General features: G+C 45.5%; 1 long non-coding RNA gene across 1 annotated transcript; it reads right to left on the minus strand.

The window, feature by feature from the left end:
* Positions 1 to 305: 305 nt before the first annotated feature.
* LOC117194693 lies at positions 306 to 1,998 on the minus strand. Its single transcript, XR_004474875.1, has 2 exons — positions 1,845 to 1,998; positions 306 to 1,791 (listed from the first exon to the last, which is right to left on the minus strand). It is a non-coding gene; the product is annotated as an uncharacterized LOC117194693 (long non-coding RNA).
* Positions 1,999 to 5,441: the final 3,443 nt, after the last annotated feature.

Genomic DNA, 5,441 nt, shown 5'->3' on the forward strand with positions numbered 1-5,441 from the left:
AGACTCGAGGCTTCAATTACCAATAATATTGCCAGAATTTAGCGTGCTGCGACTTGTGCTAGAACGGTAGATTTGACGAGAAGAAGATACGAAGCTAAAGAGGATAGAGAACAGGAAGAGAGAGGGAAGCGAAAGGAAAGAAGGATAAAGAGGAAAGGGAAGTGAGAACCAAGGAAAACGGAGAGACATCGGTGTATATGTCCGCAGATGTTATGCGGAGTCTGAACCCACCCTGCCTTTGGTCATCCTCACGGAATAGCCGTTCTTCTATGACCCCTTTTGACCTTTTACGAAAACGCGCGAGCTAGCATTGAGTCCATTTTGTTCTTTTATCTAAACTTCAACATTATTTCCTCAACACAAAAATTAAATCCGATATGGCAACATAGTAAATGATCTTAATAACTACTAAAAATAGGTAATTCGTAATGGTTGGGTATATAAAGATATTTGATAATGTATTGAGTATATATATAATAAGACTGTAATTCGAGTTAAATTCTAATTATATTCATAAATTTCGCTTTTCGCATAACATGGGAAAATCATTGAATACTTTAAGTTCGTTACTTTCGCTTTTCGCACAAATGTGGAAAAATCATTAAATCTTTTAACTTCGGAATGAGTCGAAAATCAAAGAGGCGGTCTGGCTGACAAAACGTGATCTCCTATGCGGAGTTCAGTCGATGACTGGATGCAGATGGCATCTCTAATTAGCCAACGATCAGATAGCTCAAGGCAAAGCCTCAATAGGCAGGGGCCAGAGGTTTCAAATTCGCAAGGTTGGGCAAGGATCAGTTGGTTTTCAAAACTACGTACATTTCAACTTTTGGAAGGTATGCTTACTCACTCACTGGTCAATTTCCAACGACGAAAGATCGATCTTCCGGCGTAGGCTGAAAACAAGCGTTAATTCGGAAAGGTGGTTTACAGTACGAAGACTCTATCTCTTGCTACAACTCAGAATTCCCAACTTCGACCTACTCCTTGTATGTGGAGCCACAGAACTTCTGGGGTAATTTTCTCCCTGACAATTCAATCCGAACTTAACTGACAACAATAGCTTGTGAATATTTGTAAAGATTGCTTAAGCATGATATGAGTTTAACGAATGTGTAACGAAAATGAATTAAACTAGCGATGTCTTAACAATACTTATAACTGCAAATTCTGAACACATTTCCCGAACTCCCAGGGGGAACTTGAACGTTAATGAGGTTGGCTGATAATTATTCTTCATGAATATACAAATTTTGTGAGATTTTTATACTTTAAACATTAGGATGGTAATAGACGAGGCTAGCCTCCGCTGAACCCTATGATTTGGTGAACTGTGCTCCCTGAAGCTGCTGGAAGAGGAATCCTGGACAGAGTCGGGGCGAAGAGGACAGCCGAAGGCGGAGAATTCTGCCTCTGTTTGGCCGACGATTGGGCAACCGAGAAAACGAAGGCCGCAGGTGGCTTTAGCATTGCAGCATCCCTGATTTGCTCCTGCTTCATCTTCACACGCCTTGGCGCGCGCTGCTGTTTAACCCTGTCTAGGGTGCTCCTCGCAGGCGAAGGGTCCCAAGCGGGAAGGCGTTTTCTTATTCCAGCCCCCGGCTGACTGCGCTCTGCGGCTTACTTAGCCGGCGACTGGACGATGGGGTGCGTTTAAATAGCGTGGGTCGCTGCCCCACGCAATAAGCGAAAGACCGTCCGGTCTTTGAAGCTGTGGCGTCTTTCCTCCGAGCAGGATCTGTCGCCCCGTCACTCCACTTGTACGAGCAAGGGAATCAGCGGTTGCGTGAGCTGCAGAAAATCAGATGAAAACCTGTTCTGTGGATTTTTCCAATCGCACTCACCCAAAATATCGCGATCAACCGAAAGGTATGTCTTTTCCGTACCGTGTCGAGTTTTTTCACAATGGAATTTTCCTATGATGGCACTTCTTACAAAAGATTCGTTTGCGCGCACACCCGTTCTCGACGAGATCTTTAACCGGAAAAGGAATTTGACATGGCCTGTCATAAGTCCAAAGCATCTCTGCGCGTTAACAGGTCAAAGTAACCCTGCGCCTGTTAACAGGTCAAAGTAACCCTGTGCCTGTCAAAGGGTGGCAGCATGCATCCCTGGCCCCGAGATCGATATCATGGTCTTGACTTTCAATTTTTCTTTCAAATCTTAGCCGATTAATCCTTCCCGCCAAACCTATCGACTTCTTCTACGTCGCTTCAGGCCCGCTACAAAGCCCCCCACCAGATCAGACTAGGGGTGGTTACATCTCCTAGGCTGATACCGCATGAAGCGACTTATCATTGTCGTATGTCCTTTGCGTGGTAGTTCCCCAAAGATCGTCCTTGCAAGTCTTCCAATTCATAATACGCACCGCCAAGCTTTCTTCGAACTCGAGCCTTCACAAACGCTTGTCCGAATTTGGCACTGTACGCTGTTTGGAAGCAGCTTTGCTTGAAGTTCCTCCGGAACACTTCCTGACCTACGGTGAAATCTACTTGTCTTGAGCGCAGGTTGTATCGCTTCTCGTTTTGATCGTGCATCTTCTGCATTTGTACACAGGCGCCCTTGCGTATGATTTCAAGCGAGTCGGGTCTGTTGAATACCAAGGATCGATCGTCTAGTAATTTCCTGAGTAGCGAATATGTCGACCCGGCGGTGACCATATGCTGGCCAAACACCATGTAGAACGGGACAGTCCCTATACTAGCATGAGACGCGGATCTAAACGCACATGAAATGCGACTTAGGTGCTCGTCCCAATCCTTCTGATCGGTTCGTAGGTACGCCCTGATCCCGCTAATCACTGACCGGTTCACACGCTCAGAGGCGTTCGCTTGCGGTGAATGCACGGCCGTTAAAGTGTGTGTTATTTCAAACCGACTTAAAAGCTTTCGAAACGTTTCGGATCGGAGCTGGGATCCATTATCAGATACGATTGTTTCGGGAACACCAAACGTCATGAATAATTCAGTTTCGAGATACTTAACCACCACGTCAGCGCTTATTTTCTTGACGGGCTTCAGGAAGATGTATTTCGAGAAGTGGTCAAGTAAATCAACGAACAGTCTTTGAAAGAACCGCTGACTCTCCGGCGCTTTCCCTAACGGAGGTCGAAGAACATAATTCGGGGCTTTGGTCGTCTTACACACGAGACAAGCATTGATGTGTGCTTTTACGTCGGATACTAGACCAGGCCAGAAATAATGTCGCCTTATGCGTTCAATAGTCTTGTGGATTCCTCCGTGGGACGCAAACGAATTGTCGTGAGCGCGCGCAAGCACGTCGGGAACCATTATCTTTGGTATCCACAGCTTCCAAGCGTACTCGTCGTGAACTTGTTCTCCGGTCAGATGTTCAGCGCGACGGTACACAAATCCCTTATCCGTTTTTAAGTCAGGCAGCTGGTCCTGGTTAGCCTGGACCTTCTGTACTAAATCCGTATATTCGGACGATAAGAAGTGTTTAGAAGATAAATCGACCAACGACCCATCAGGTGAATCCAAAGCTGCTACTTCAGCTTCGTTGACCCGGGACAAAAAATCGGGTACTACGTTCTGCGCACCTTTACGATGTTCGATCTTGAATCGATACCTCTGCAGAGCAATGGCCCAACGAGCTAACCGGGAACTTAGATCTGTGTTGGACATAAGCCATTTTAACGAGGCGTGATCGGTTATGATCGTGAACTCATGACCTTCCACGTATGCTCTGAAGTTCTTCAAAGATACTATTGCCGCCAAGCATTCCTGCTCCGTCACAGTGTAATTACGTTGCGCTCTGTTCAACTTCTTTGAAACGAAGGCAATAGGGCATTCGTCTCCCTCTTTTGACAACTGTACTAATACTCCTCCCACTCCTGTTTTGCTGGCGTCGCAATGAATGTAGAAAGGTTTTGTAAGATCTGGACTTCTCAGTACCGGGGCTTCACAGAGACATTGCTTCAAGGCGTCAAAAGCTTTTACCGCTTCATCCGTCAAAGTGAATTTCCGTTTGGTGGTCATGACGTCCGTTAATGGAGCAGAGAGCGAAGCGAAATTTGGTACGAATTTACGATACCATCCACATAAACCCATAAAACTTCTCAGTCCCTTTAGAGTTTTGGGTAAGGGATAACTGGTGATCGCCTTGATCTTCTCGGGATCTGTCCGGATACCCCATCTCCTATGACATGACCTAGGTAACGCACTCGTCGCATGCAGAAATGACTTTTAGCAGTATTGATCGTCAATCCTGCTTGTTTCAGATGCTAGATATCTCTGACAAAACCTCTAGGTGCTTTTCAAAATTCGAGAAACAACTAATAAATCGTCTAAATAAACGAATACTTCGTTCCGCAACCGGGCTGAACTACTTTATCCATTAAGCGAGACATGGTGCTGGTGCATTACACAATCCAAACGGCATTACCTGAATTGGTACAGAGGCCTACCGGAACCGTAAACGCGGTCTTATCACGAGACTTGAGCTGTAACGGTACTTGCCAGTAGGCGTCCTTCAAATCGAGACTCGTGATGTATTCTGGCTTCGGCAGTCGGCTAAGAATGCCACTAATCTGAGGCAAAGGATAAGCGTCCTTTTCTGTGAAACCGTTTACCTTTCGACAATCTAAGCAGATCCGAACCTTTCCGGGCTTAGTAACCATTACTATCGGTGAGGACCACGGACTGTCCGATTCCTCAATCACACCTAACTGTAACATCCGGTCTATTTCGGTATACATGGCCTTTTCAACGGCTGGCGAAACAGGAAAATGCCTTTGTTTTACTGGCTTGGCATTTCCTACGTCGATCACGTGTGTGATTAAGTTCGTTTTACCTAAGCCATTTACAGCGAACGAGGGATAAGCGTCTATGACCTTGGACAGTTGGTCCTTTTGGGTTCTGGTTAACGAATGTTGTTCCTCACTATCCTTCGTTGGCGGAGCCTCTATTTCTGATACCCGCAACCTACTAGGCAGTAAATCGTATAAATTCCAGAAATCAATTCCGAGATATAGGTCATGTTTCAATGAAGGAATCAAATAAATCTCTAGTGACTTTTTATCACCTCCGTATTCGATGTCTATCCTCATTTTCCCTGCTATCCGTTGTGCTCTTCCATCAGCGGTTTTAGCCTTTTCCGTGATTCTCTTGTAAGGTACGTTTCCGCACATCACTTCGCTCGCTAAGTTACCTCCTATACAGCTGATGGACGCTCCTGAATCCAGCAAACCGTATACTGTGCGGTCTAACAGTTGAATCGGTAAAAACGGACGAGGATCTCTAGCCATTTCAGAGAGAGCGCTTAGATACGCCACACCTGATTTACTCTTCTTTACTTCTTGCCAGAATCGAATCATTCGCTTCTTTCCCCGAGATTTATTCTTCCCTACGGTCTCTGGTAATTCACAGCCAGTTAAAATTTTTTTTGATCCGAGTTTGCAATCCAACGCTAAATCATTGTTG

The sequence above is a fragment of the Drosophila miranda genome (genome assembly GCF_003369915.1).
Source record: "Drosophila miranda strain MSH22 chromosome Y unlocalized genomic scaffold, D.miranda_PacBio2.1 Contig_Y3_pilon, whole genome shotgun sequence".
NCBI lineage: Eukaryota > Metazoa > Arthropoda > Insecta > Diptera > Drosophilidae > Drosophila > Drosophila miranda.